This window comes from Rattus norvegicus, chromosome 4 (assembly GCF_021556685.1).
Source record: "Rattus norvegicus strain SHRSP/BbbUtx chromosome 4, alternate assembly SHRSP_T2T, whole genome shotgun sequence".
In the NCBI taxonomy this organism is placed as follows: domain Eukaryota; kingdom Metazoa; phylum Chordata; class Mammalia; order Rodentia; family Muridae; genus Rattus; species Rattus norvegicus.
In genome coordinates, this window is record NC_141537.1 from 129,904,080 (window position 1) to 129,918,679 (window position 14,600).

A 14,600-nucleotide genomic window follows, 5' to 3' on the forward strand; every position below is an offset into this window, starting at 1 on the left:
CTAAAAAGGACAGAATATTGTTACAGCAATTATCGTTTGATATGAAGAGTTCTGAAATGTATCTAAAGCCATTGTACATGGTTATATATGTGGAGAATTTTCCAGAAAGCAGAAATACATTTCATATACTTATCTTGTCTCTGCATCAGCATACACTGCCACTGTTCAAGAAACCTGAGGGTACAAGTGAGGTATCTCATCTCTGATTTAGTACCCTTAGCTATAGGATCTACATCTGTGTATGTCTCCTTTGTCAGAACATTATACAGTCCATAAATGGTTTATTCATGTATTTTCTCTTTGATCTGCATTCCACCCTGCCTGATGGCCAGGGCCAGGACTGCTCTCTTCTGTGTAATGAAGATCCTCCATCTCAAATGGTTTGTATTACAGTTGCTTGTCCATCTCTTACATAAACCTAGTGCTATAGGAAGTACGCTGTCACACAGAACTGCAGCAATCTGTTACCCCTACATCAGCCACTTGCACTCTGATACACAGATTCAAGAATGTTGTTGCTGATGTTTACAGCTCTAGACCGTGTTGATGTTTCCTACTATATTTCGCAGGTGAGGGTAGAGATGGGGGTGAGGTGAGCCTTAACCTGTTATTGTGGAAATACCAGTACTCACTAGTGAAGAAAAGAATAACAATTTGACAAACCAACTCCCTTTTCCACTTATTAATTTGCAAATAAATAAAAAATAAAATAAATGAATGGAGTGGCTATTTTCTCCTTACATCTGTTGTTTTATCAGACAGTGATGGAAGCTTTCAAAAAAAATTACTTACTTAAAATGTTTCCACATGTCTTGGTGAAATTCCTTTGAGTAACATTGGATTATTTTAAATTATACACCTTAGTGTTGCACAGTAAAATTATATGTGTTCTTAATATTATTCCTTGTCGGAAGAGGTCTTGACTTAAAGATTCAATCCCAGACTGAAGGACTGTGCCTTTGCCTGCCTAGATTAAAATTTCACCCCTTTAACTTACCTGCTGGGTGACTTTGGACAACATACTTATGATCCCTAAGCTTCAGATTTGTTACTCGTGAAATGTGAAAACGAATACGACCCTTCTTGTGTCTTTATGAGGATAAAACTAAATAATTAATTTATAGAGCTTAGAAAAACTGCTGGTTCTAGTTGCTGTTCTGTTCAAAAGGTTGTGATCAGGTAGGTCTGCCTGAACTTCATCTTCGTAATAGTCTCGTCTGAGCCATTTGCAGTGCTCAGTTAGAACTGAGTGCTTGGAACTGCGAACTGCTTAGGTTTCATATTCTCTCAGCAAACAGTTGAAGGCTCCAGGTTGTAGCACCTTTAAAAACTGGATGCTGAAAGGAGAACTCGGCTCCCATGTGGAGACTGAGTACAGAAAGTACACTGGACAGTACGTTACGCATGCAGTGATATAGCAAGAGCTGTCTGCTGTCTTCAATCGTGCCTGTGTTGAACAGAAAGAATTGACTTTTGTCAACGTCTGGCAAGAACATTGCAAAGTCAACCTGGTGTCATCTTTGTGCTATCATTGCCAAGTCTTGGGTTGTCTGCCTGACTCCTGTTGGGTAACCTGGCCTGCCCTTGGCTTTGGGCCCTTTCTTCTCAAAGAGACCTGATTGGGGCTGAGCCAGAGTCCACACATACACACACAGTGGGTATCATGGCTCCCAGCTGCTGCCCATGTGTCACCTAGAACATACTGTCCTTGCAGGCTACTCTGAGTTGTTTTTCCAACTTTCGCAATAGACTTTACACTTCTGACAATTCTGAAAATCTGTTCTATTCAGTCTTTGCTCAATGTAAGCCAGGACATATCATCTATGGTCCCTTGTCCACACCTGGAGTACAGACATCTCTCTCCTCAGACTGTAAAATCCCAGGCCTGTGCATACTCAAAGTTTAACAAAAAAAGAATTTCTCAGTCCACAGCCAGTCAGAAACTCTCTTCTAAACTTTGTATTATATGTTTATCAAGTTTAAATCAAAACTTTCAATCATTGTCAATTAGCCTTTATGTGACCCAGATCTTTCTGCTTCTGGTCTGACCTACTTTTTTGTGTGCTTTGGCCACACAACCCTTTGTTCCTTGGACAATACATTGCCATTGGCTGCTTATCGCTTTGAAATTTGGTTCTTTCTGTTACCTCTCACAAAACTATTACCTCATTAGATGTTTTTTTCATTTTCAGTGAAGTCATTCTATGCCCATCAAAGGACATCATCTATGGCTCCATCATTTCTGTTCCGTGGCTGTCAGTCAGGCGTCTTGTGTTCCTCCAGCAGACATTTCACAATCTCTGGAAGGAACAAGGGGATCACAAAGAAGATGGTGGCTAGATGTCCTCTAGGCATTGTAAAATGCTCAGGGTAATCCACTGAAGAACATCTCTCATAAATGCCACTGCTACAGAGCTTGAGGCTGCCTGTAGTGCAGCCTTACTTTATTACTTCAAGACTCTGGCATTTTGAGGAACCGAGTAATTCATCCACGACAGCAAGTTGATTCTGCCTGTTTTGTGAATTAGAATATAAATGCCATGAAAACAGGAATCGTGTCCTTTTAAAAAATATATTTGAAAATTTCATACATGAGCCCACTGTGTTCATACCACTTTCTCCCCTCCTTCTGGTCCCTCCAATTTTTCCCATCTCTCTTTCTTTACCCCTTGTAGAGTTCATTAACTCTTCTAGAATCTTTGTTGTGATGTACACAACTATATATGTGTATTTATATTTATGCATGTTATACGTGTATTTTAAAGTAAATTACTTAAAAATGTTTCCCTGTGGGGCTGGAGAGATGGCTCAGAGGTTAAGGGCACTGACTGCTCTTCCAGAGGTCCTGAGTTCAATCCCCAGCAACCACATGGTGGCTCACAACCATCCATAATGAGATCTGATGCCCTCTTCTGGCCTGTGGGTGTAAAGCATTCAGGTAGAACACTGTATGTATAATAAATCTTTAAAAAATAAAATAAAAATAAAAAATGTTTCCCTGTGCCTTTTCCAAACATCCTCCAAATATTTATCTCCCCTGCCTCCTCTTCTTTTTATCACTCTCTGTCTTCTCCACAGGTAAACTGCCCTTGCATTCTCCCCCTGCCCCCAACTTCTCATGTCCTGCTACCTCCCTCTCTAGAGCTCCTTCTTCCTCCTTCCCTCCCCAAGTGCTTCCTTTTTACTCTCCTAGTTTTTACAGTTACCACAGGCTTTGTATTCAGGTCATAAGATTCAAATCTAGAATCCACAAATACAAAATAACATGCAGATTTGCCTTTCTGGGTTAATCCAATCAGAATAATAATTTTAGTTTTATCCATTGGCCTAAATTTTTGTAATTTTCTTATTCTTTACAGCTAAATATAACTTCATTACAAATACATACCATATTTTCATTATCCACGCATCAGTTCAGAGACAGCTTGGTTGTTTGTATGTTCTAGCTATTGTGAAGAGAGCATCTATATGAACATAGCCGATTAAATACCTTTGCAGTAAGATGTCGAGTTCTTTGAGCAGACGCCAAAGAGTGGTATAGCTGGGTCGTATGGTAGATCTGTTTTTAGCTTTTTGAGGATTCTCTGCACTGATTTCATAGTGGTTGTATCAGTTTACAATCCCAACATGAGTGAAGGAGCGATCCCCTGTAAGCATCCTTACTTTCACTTCTTGGTTGTTTCCTAAAAACAACAATAAAAATATATATATAACCATTCTGACTTTGAAACCTCAAAGCAGTTTTGATTTTCATTTGTCTCATTGCTAAGGATATTGAACATTAAAAATCCTATCTGTTTCATCACTGTGGTGTCTCCAGTGTCTATTTTGTACTGACCTTGATAAGAACATTAAAAGTAAGCGTCAAATTAATAAAACCATAGCAAACCTCAGTGGAGAAGTTGACTGTGCATTGCTGTACATTATATTCGACCACACTGGGCCCGCACTGTGGTCTTTCAATGCATTTTGTCATGGTTATTGATATATATTTTAGAGTAGTTACAGACTTGATACTAGGGATATGTCTGTGATGGGTGAAATAAACATGTTAATAGAAAATATCCATCGTAGAACTATTCTTCGTCCCGAGTCCATCATAGGAGCTATTCTTACTTGTGCTCTGTGTCAAAATCTAGTGCTTTTCACCCTCATTTTTTATTGGTTATTTTATTTATTTACATTTCAAATGTTAGTGCCCTTCCCGGTTTCCTCTCTGCAAAGCCCCTATCTCATTCCCCTCCCCCAGCTTCTGTGAAGGGGTTCCTCCACCCACCCACCCATCCACTTCCACTTCACTGCCCTCTCATTCCCCTGCACTGGGGCATCAAGCCGTCACAGGACCAAGGGCCTTCCCTCTCACTGATGCCGGTTAAGGCCACCCTCTGCTACCTATGCAGCACCCTCACTTTATTTTTAGCTGACTTTAACCACATCAAAATTAATAGAAAGCAGTGTATACTTTCAGAAAACATGAGAATCAATTCTGGACACAGTGCAACTCCTTGCCTGCCCTTGTGGGCCAGGTTAACGAATACCTAGGTATAGATTTAGAATACAACTGCCCTCCCCTAACATTGGTGCTCAATTTCAGTGTTGTGAACATGGTGATAATCAGGGCTGTGCACAACTTCAGCATCACCTGCTTAAAATCCAGACACACTTGCCTATCTAAAACCAGAAAGGGAATAATGGCGAACCACAAAGAGTTGATACTGTCCCGCGGTGCCTGGTTATCCTAGGAGCAGAATAACCAGTCTCAGGAGTCTGTGTGACCGACATGGGCTTTGCCCCATTATGAATAGTTTTAGCCACTGCTTTCAGCCTCCTAGGATGTGGAATTGGACTATTTGTCATGGAATTGGGGCACCATGTACCCAGTCTTCTAATGGGTGCTAGCCAGATGTATCTGATGACAGTCGATTGTGTCTTTCTCACCACTCCTGGCATCTATTTAAGTAGAAGAGGAGACAAATACATGGAAATGGGAAGGTGTGCTTTCTTCTACCCTGACTTCTCTGGGAAGACAGACAAAGAATGTCAGAGGCTATATAGTGATCGCATACATTATATCAACCTTGTCAATTACGTCATCCAAAGGTTCTGAAGCTCAGTCACATCTTTTGCTCCCATGCAAACGGTCTATCATTCTCCCACTGTGTTTGTAAACTTACTTTCATACTGTAATTGTGACTATTTTCTACTTTATGGGTATCAGTGTTATGCTTTTAAACCTTTTATCTATTTTACTTTTATATGTATGGATGCTTTTCCTGCATGTATGTCTGTGCATTATGTGCCTAGTGCCCACAGAGGCCAGAATAAAGTGTCAGATCTCCTGTGACTGGAGTTACATGAAGTTTTAAGACACCTCGTGGGTACTGGGAATTGAACCCCTGTTCATTGGAAGGGCAGCCATGTGCTTATAACTACTGGGCAAACCCCTCACTCCCTTGAAGTTATGCTTAAGGTATGCATTATTTCACAGTTTTTAATTAATGAGAGGGCTCCACATACCATACCTCCTCCCCAACTGTGCACTCCCCCTCCTTCCCATCTCCACAAGGATATCCCCATGCCACCCACACAACCAGACCTATAAACTTCCTGGGGCTCCCCAGTCTCTTGAGGGTTAGGTGCATCTTCTCTGACTGAAATCAGACCCCGGCAGTCCTCTGTTGCATATGTGTTGGAGGCCTCATCGCAGCTGGTATATGCTGCCTGTTTGGTGATACAGTGTCTATGAGATCTCAGGGGTCCAAGTTAATTGAGACTGCTGGTCCTCCTACAGGGCTGACCTCCTTAGCTTCCTCCAGCTTCTCACTAATTCAACCAGAGGGGTCAGCAGCTTCTGTTGGTTGGGTGGATGCACATATCTGCATCTGACTCTTTCAGCTGCTTGTTGGGTCTCTTGGAAAGCAATCATGGTAGGTCCCTTTTTGTGAATGCCCCATAGCTTCGGTAATGGCATCAAGTCTTGAGGCCTCCCCTTGAGCTGTAACCCACTTTGGGCCTGTCACTGGACCTTCTTTTCCTCAGGCTGTTTGCCATTTCCATCCCTGCATGTCTTTCAGACAGGAAGAATTTGGGCCGGAGTTTTGACTGTGGGATAGCAACCCCATCCCAAACTTGTTGCCCTGTCTTTCTGCTGGAGGTGGGTTCAATAAGTTTCCTCTCCCCGCTGTAGGGCCTTTCATCTAGGGTTCCCTCCTTTGAGTCCTGAGAATCTCTCACTCCCCAGATCTCTGATACATTCTAGAGGGTCTTCCCAACCTCCTTCTTCCCAAGGTCACCTGTTTCCATTCTTTCTGCTGGCCCTTAGGGCTTCAGTTCTTTCCCCCACCCAACACCAGATCATGTAGGTCCTTGAGCCAATTGGTTTTTTATTGATCAATAAAGATGACAGCTGCCAAGGCTGGGCTAAAAGATATGGGGTGGTACCCTTAGAGTTCTGTGGGCTAGGACATGCTGGGAGTGGGGAATCACCATGACTCAGGGGAGAAAGATGGGACACAGGAGCTGCAGGAGAGAAAGCCAACTAGCCATGTGAGATTTTGGGTAAGTGGCTATGGGTCACTTCCCCAATTTAGCCTATGATAGCAGGCAGAGGATTAGAAGTGCCTCTTTCCCTCTCCTCTTGTGGTTGCTTTCTTTTCCCTCCCAAGTGGGTCTGAAGCATCTTCACTTGGGCCCTTCAGCTTGTTGACCATTTTGAGTTCTGTGGACTGTATCTTAGGTGTTCTGTAATTTTTTGTTAATATCCACTTATTAATGAGAACATACCATGCATGTCCTTTTGGCTCTGAGTTACGTCACTCAGAATGACATTTTCTAGTTCCATCCATTTGCCTGCAAATCTCAGGATGTCCTCATTCTTGGGTAGTATTCCATTATGTAAATGAGCCACATTTTCTGTTTCCATTCTTCTGTCATGGGGCATCAGGGTTGTTTCCAGCTTCTGGCTATCACAAATAAGGCCACTATGAACATAGTGGAATATGTGCTCCTGTGGCACGGTAGGACATCTTTGGGGTATACTACCAAGAATGGTATTTCTGAATCTTTAGGTAGGTCTATTTCCAGTTTTCTGAGGAAACTCCAAATTGATTTCCAGAGTGGTTGTACCAGTTTGCAATCCCACCAGCAGTGAAAGAGGAGTGTTCCTCTTTCTCCACATCCTTGCCAATATGTGTTGTCACCAGAGGTTTTGATCTTAGCCACTCTGACGGTGTAAGGTGGAATCTCAGGGTCGTTTGGATTTGCATTTCTCTGACCACTAAGGACTTTGAACATTTTTTTATGTGCTTCTCAGCCATTCGAGATTCCTCTATTGTGAATTCTCAGTTTAGTTTATGTCCCATTTTTTTTTTGATTTGGTTGTTTGGCTTTTTGGTGGTAAGCTTCTTGAGTTTATATATTAGTTTGTAGCCCTCTATCAGATGTGGGGTTAGTGAAGATTTTTTTCCCTAATCTGGAGGATGCCAATTTGTCTTATTGACTACGTTCGTTGCCATACAGAAGCTTTCCAGTTTCCTGAGTTCCCATTTATCAATTCTTGATCTTAGAGCATGAGCCATTGGAGTTCTGTTTAGGAAATTTCTGCCTGTGCTAATGAGTTCAAGGCTCTTTCCCACTTTCTCTTCTATTGGATTCAGTGTATCTGGTTTTATGTTGAGGTCCTTGATCCACTTGGACTTGAGCTTTGTTCTTGGTGACCAATGTGAGTCTATTTTCATTTTTCTATAAACAGATATCCAGTTAAACCAGCACCATTTACTGAAGATGCTTTCTTTTTTCCATTGTATATTTTTAGCAACTTTGTCAAAGGTCAAGTGTACGTAAGTGTGTGGTTTTATTTCTGGGTCTTCAATTCTATTTCATTGATCAACCTGTCTGTCTCTGTACCAGTGCCATGCAGTTTTTATCACTATTGCTCTGTAGTAGAGCTAGAGGTCAGGGATGGTGATTCCCCCTGCCTTTCTTTTATTGTTAAGAATTATTTTTGCTATTCTGAGTTTTTTGCCTTTCTAGATGAATTTGAGAATTGCTTTTTCCATGTCTTTGAAGAGTTGTGTTGGGATTTTGATGGGGATTGCATTGAATCTGTAGATTGCCTTTGGTAGGATGGCCATTTTTACTATGTTAATTCTGCCAATCCATGATCATGAGAGAGATCTCTCCATTATCTGAGATCTTCGATTTCTTTCTTGAGAGACTTGAAGTTCTTATCATAAAGGTCTTTCATTTATTTGGTTAAAGTTACCCCAAGATATTTTAGATTATCTGTGGCTGTTGTGAATGGAATTGTTTCCCTAATTTCTTTTTTAGCCTGCTTATCATTTGCATAAAGAAAGACTCCTGATTTATTTGAGTCAATTTTACATATGGCCACTTTGCTAAAGTTGTTTATCAGCTGCAGAAGTTCTCTGGTAGAATTTTTGGGGTCACTTATGTATACTATCATATCATCTGCAAATAGTGATACCTTTAATTCTTCTTTGACAATTTGTATCCCCTTGATCTCTTTTTGTTGCCTTACTGTTGTAGCTAGCATTTTGCTGCTCATAATTAGCATTAAAACACTCTTTTCTTTTCTAAGTTTCATTGCTTTTAAGCCAATTTTATGCTGTATTATTGCTTCATCCACATTCTTTATTATTAATCTTTTAATTGACTGACATCTCCCTGAGTTCACAGAAGTGTCTCCTAAAATAATGTTTATTTTCTGACTTATGAATTGAACCCAGGTCCCTACAAACGAATATTTTACCACTTTCCTTTTTAAGTAATTTATTTATTTTTATTTTATGGGCACTTAGTGTTTTGCCTACAGGTATGTCTGTGGGAGTGTGTCAAATCGCCTGAAATTCCAGAGAGTTGTGAACTGTCATGTGCATGCTGGGAATTAAACACTGGTCCTTTGGAAGAGCAGCCCATGCTCTTGAGTATTGAGTCATCTCTCCAACCCCGCCTTGGATATTTTTTGGCAAGGTCTCACTAGATAGCTGAAATTAGCATTGAAGTACCTACACAAACTAAGTTGGCTTCAAACTAACTATTGAAAGTACAACAGGGCTGGGAAGATGGCTCAGCGGTTAAGAGCACTGACTGCTCTTCCAGAGGTCCTGAGTTCAATTCCCAGCAACCACATAGTGGCTCACAACCATCTGTTATGGGACGCTCTCTTATGAAGGGTCTGAAGAGAACTACAGTGTACTAACCTATAAATAAAATAAATAAATTTAAAAAAGAAGTACAACAACAATGTATCTTTGATAACCACAAGAGTCACACACACACACACACACACACACACACACACACACACACACACACCTTGTAGTATATTTATGTTGTGTTTATTGCCATCACCTAATCTATGACAAGTTTGTTTCTTTTTTCTTTATTTATTTTAGACTGTTGAAGGATTTTCTTTTCCTTCATTCAGATTCTCTTTTAGTAGATGTCAGTAATATGTCTGTGTTACTTGTGGTCCAAGGTGTTATAACAGACATGCCTGTCTTAATTATGTGTAAAACTAATGGCTGCCTTTATCACATAACAGAATGAATAATACAGAATCTTAGAGTGACTATACTCAGATCATACCTCTCAAAACTCAAATATTACTATTCTCCCATGTTTTAGTTTTAACCCTCCCCAAATCAGACAATTTGATTATATTTTATGTATTGGAATATTTTATTAATATATGCATGTGTATATGTATTTATACATTATGTATGTATGTGCATATATGGTGTATGTTCCTGTTATTGTGTATATGTTTACATATACCAATGCTACACTTACTCTTTTTTTAACAACTTAGAATTTTTCTGTGATATAATTTTTCCTCTGCTTGATCTAGATATTGTAAAGTATCTCCTAGTGAAGTTAGATCCTTTAAGAAAGCCCTGATTTGACTAAGCCAATACCCAAAGACTATACATGGACTGACCCTGGGCTCCAAATTCATAGGTAGCAATGAATAGCCTAGTAGGGGCACCAGTGGAAGGGGAAGCCCTTGGTCCTGCCAAGGCTGGACCACCAGTGAATGGGATTGTTGGGGGGAGGGCGGTAATGGGGGGAGGATGGGGAGGGGAACACCAATATAGAAGGGGAGGGGGAAGGGTTAGGAGGATGTTGGTCTGGAAACCAGGAAAGGGAATAACATTTGAAATGTAAATATGAAATAATTTAATAAAGATGAAAAAAATAACACAAAACAAAAAAAGAAAAAGAAAAAGAGAAAGAAAGAAAGAAAGAAAGAAAGAAAGAAAGAAAGGAAGGAAGGAAGGAAGGAAGAAAGAAAGAAAGAAAGAAAGAAAGAAAGAAAGAAAAAAAGGAAGGAAGGAAGAAAGCAAGCAAGCCCTGATTAGTTTTTGGTCATGTGACTCTTAGTTTTATAGTAGAAAGTCTGAAGAAATTCTTGATGTTACTGGTGATTAAACTTTAAAACAAGTTTCAGTGTGTAGCTACTTCAAGTTGCTGGATCTTACACATCAAAGAGAATTGAGATGTCACAGGCCAGGATATTTAAGTAGCACAAAGATAGAGGGAGGGAGTGGGGGTGGATACAGTCAAAGTACACTGCATACATATGTGAAAATTTCAGAGAATAAATAATAAAAAAGGAAACCATCATTACTATTGGATTATGTCACTTAATATCATCATTTCTGCCCAGAATTGCTCATTAACATTAATTCTGAACTGTCTATATTAATGTTTATAGCAATATGTGCATGAGAATGCAAACAGGAATATGAGACTCTCATAGGTAGTGTTCTTCTTACAGTTAATTAAAATATTTTAATTGATCCAAGCTGTCTTTTCATTGCTAGATTTGCATCAGAAGAAACAAATATAACTTATCTTAAGCTCCTACAATATGGCTTTAGTTTGTTTTATATATTGAGGTTCTGCAAAAATATTTTAGTTCAGAAAAAAAATTCTTCTAAGCAAACCAATCCAAAGAAGGAAAGATATATTTTGGTTTTAAATGTGTCGTTGCCTGCTTGTTATTCTTTGAAATTGAATCTTATTATATACTGCAGCTGTCTTAAATCAAGTGTAAACTCTGCTTTACCTTAAATAAGAAACATAAAACTTTTTTCTCCCTTACTGCCACAGGCCTGTCTGGACACAAAATTTAATAAATTACCTCCCAATTCCCTTCCCTTCCCTCCTCTCCCATTCCCTCTTCTTCCCTCTCCCTCCTGTCCTTCCCTTTCCCTTTCTTTCCCTCCCCTCCCCTTTTCTTCCCCTTCTCTTCCTTTCCCCTTCCCTTTTCTCCCCATCCCTTCCCTTTTTTTCCTCCCTTCCCTTCTCTTCCTTTTAATCCTTCCTCTCTACCCCTTCTCTACTTCCCTCTACCAGAGTATCACTATGTAGCCCAGGCTAGCTTTGAATCCCCATCTCCCTGCCTCAGCGTCCCTTCTTACTAGGATTATCGGTTTGTGTCACCATGTTTATTTTCCTGAAGAAAGTTTCTAAAAGTTCATTAATCTACTCTTTGAGAACAGTTAGTTGAATCTTATGAAAGCATATAGAGAATATTGAGTCAAAGACATGACAAGTGTCTGAAGTGTTAGATATACCACTGTGATCTGATTATATTTTATGTACATGTGTGTTACTGCATACCCAATAACCCTGTGCAATATATCTATATTTATTCAAAATTTCCAAAAAAAATATACTTGATGAGGGCTAATTTAATTTATTCAATGGTCTGGTTTTCTAGAAATGAATTTTATTTTGATGCAGAGTTTTACTGCATACCTCACGTTGGCCTGAGACTCTTGCTTTATAGCTTGGGTTAGTTTCCAACTGTTAATCTCCCTGCCTTCATCTCCTGTGTGCTAGGGACACAAGCACTAGCCATCATGCACAGATGTGGAAAAACAGTAAGTGTTTTCTAGCATTTTCCAACCTACATAACTAGATACTCTTTTATGAATGATAACTTCATATTTGTGATGAACCAGTTTAGAATAAGTACTAATTAATGCAACTAATTAATTCATTCCTAAATATTCCCTGCCTCCTGAGAAAGGATAACAGATCTCTCTTATTGTCACAAAATGTTGACATAATTATTCATTATGATATAGTTAAAATAGCTTTCCGTGAGTTCATGTCTACTTTACACAGCTAGAAATATAAATCCATCTCCTTCATGAGTCTCTCCTTTATCTTTTGACTGCTTGTGTAGAACTAAAGGTATAATGTTGTTGACTCAATAAAAAGAGACAATTAAGTACACTTAATAATTATGTTACTCTGAAATTCATTTGTTTTAACAATGTCATGATTTAAGTAAAGCCTAATTTCTTAGAGGTATTTCATGAAGAAATTTTGGCATTACAGTTTACAAAGATGCCATATCCTCACCCATATTAACTCAGCAACATGGTCACTCCTCCTCTTGTTTCTTTGTTTTCTCTGTGAGTTCACCAATAATACAATTCTTGGAAATACAACGATTTAGAGCTGAGGAAATGAGCCTTGAACATAACTTATACTAAGACTGGATTCTAGGCCTCCAACTTGGGCTTGGCATTCCTCTCCACCTTGTGCATTTGAAATTGTTGTGAAATCCAAACCAGCAATATGGAGTAAATAATAACTTGTATGTAATCAACAGATACTGCATTCGGGTAGTTCTTAACTCTTGAAGAAGTCAGTGGTGATTTCTATAGATGAATTTCCATAAATGGACCTACTGATATATCTCAGTCAAAGTTTTGTTGTATCTAAATCTTGCTCTTTCAACACAGTAGTCAACTGTTAATGTGTGACATACAGACATTCTAAACAGAGATGTTCTGCAAGTATCAGACAAAATCTGTATTCCAGAAACTTGTTCTGATAGTAATCTTCCACCATAGAGCTTCTATGCATCTAGATAGCAAAGACAAGAGTCAACAGAGTGAAAGGATGATGAATGTAACTTGGGAATGCATTTATAATCCATATCTGGTAAGAGGGTGACCAAAATCTCTTATATCAAAATATAGAATAAGCCCAGACTTCTCAATAATAGGAAGACCAATTACCTGATCCAATATGGACCTAAGACTCTTGTGATGGTTTTCACATGCTTGGCCCAGGGAGTGGCACTGTTAAAAGGTGTGGCCTTGTTGGAGGAAGTGTGTCACTGTGGGGTGAGGGATTGGAGACCCTCCTCCTAGCTGCCTGGGGCTGTTCAGTCTGTTCCTGGCTTCTTTTGGGTGAAGATGTAGAACTCAGCTCCTCCTGCACCATGCCTGCCTGGATGCTGTGATGCTGCCATGCTCCTGCCTTGATGATAATGGACTGAACCTCTGAACCTGTAAGCCAGTCCCAATTAAATGTTGTCCTTTATAAAACTTACATTGGTCATGGTATCTGTTCAGAGCAATAAGACCCTAACTAAGAAAGAAGTTGGTACCAGGGACTGGGGTATTGCTGTGATAGGCCTGACTATGCCTTCGTTTGGAAGAATGTGGATTTTGGGACTTTCGATTTGGAAAGCAGTGGAATGCTTTAAATGGGGCTTAATGGGGTATCTTAGTAGAAATGCGGAAGTCTCTGTTACTGAGAGTGATTTGAATTGTGTAGGCCAAGAGGTTTCAGCGGAGAAGAGTTTTGGTATGTGCTATAAAGACTGTTTTTGTGCTATTTTGGTGAAGAATGGGGCTGCTTTTTGCCCTGGTCTGAAGATTCGGCCTGAGGCTAAGGTGGAAAGACTCAGATTAATTAAATTGACAAAGGAAGTCCGAGAAATGCCCATCATAGATTTTGTTCTCTGGATAAGTCTCATGAAGGTTAAGCATTTTAATGAAAAAGGGGAAGTTGAAAAAGGAAAAACACAAAATATATGGTTTCAGTAGTAAAGGGACACCCAGAAGTGAAATGAAGCTGAATCCTGTGCTCAAGAATATTAAATTGAATTAGGGAGTAATGTCCTCGTGGCAAGATCCCACCCAGCTAAGTTAGCTCCAGGCAACTAAGTACAAACCTTTAATCCCAGGAGACAGGCATACAGATCTCTAAATTCAAGGTCAATATACAGAGCAAGATCCAGACAGCCAAGCTTAGGCAGTGAAGGAGTTAGAAAAAAGGAAACTAGTGATAATATAATAGAACAACGGGGGCCATGTTCCCGCTCCTGCGAGCAGCAGAACTCAGCAGTGTCAGCCATGTGTCTCTGGTTTTATATTCAAGAGGAGAAGGAGACTACAGGGACAATTTCATAGCTGGAGCTAAGAAAGAGATCAGCATCACTGAGGTAAAATCTTCTGGGAAGTGTTTTTTGAGAGCTGTGTTCCGTGACGGGTCATGAAGAGCAGCTGAGGCTGGGCATTGTGAAGGCCATGGAAGGCCACTGGTGAAGGTGCATCCTCATTTGCAATTGATGGCCCAGAGCTGAAGGGGTCAGGCAAAGGAGTTGAGGCTTGGCACCATGAAGAAAGCCTAGGAGAGGCTATTGGTGAAGCTTAGATGCAGTGGAAGACCCCAGTGTATTGGAGACACCAGTACCATGGGATGGTCACCAAGAGCTACAGCAACGGTATAGTGTGGATCAACCTGAAGTTATACTGCTACAGGGG

At 40.0% G+C, this 14,600-nt stretch overlaps 1 long non-coding RNA gene across 1 annotated transcript in view; it reads right to left on the reverse strand.

Moving 5' to 3' along the window:
• Positions 1-14,600, reverse strand: part of LOC102549269 (uncharacterized) — a 99,983-nt gene that overhangs the window by 33,364 nt on the left and 52,019 nt on the right. Inside the window, exons 3-4 of the long non-coding RNA XR_015686915.1 lie at positions 3,491-3,683; positions 2,166-2,300 (exon numbers count right to left, since the gene is read on the reverse strand). This is a non-coding gene — a long non-coding RNA (uncharacterized LOC102549269). The remainder of the gene's footprint in view (positions 1-2,165; positions 2,301-3,490; positions 3,684-14,600) is intronic.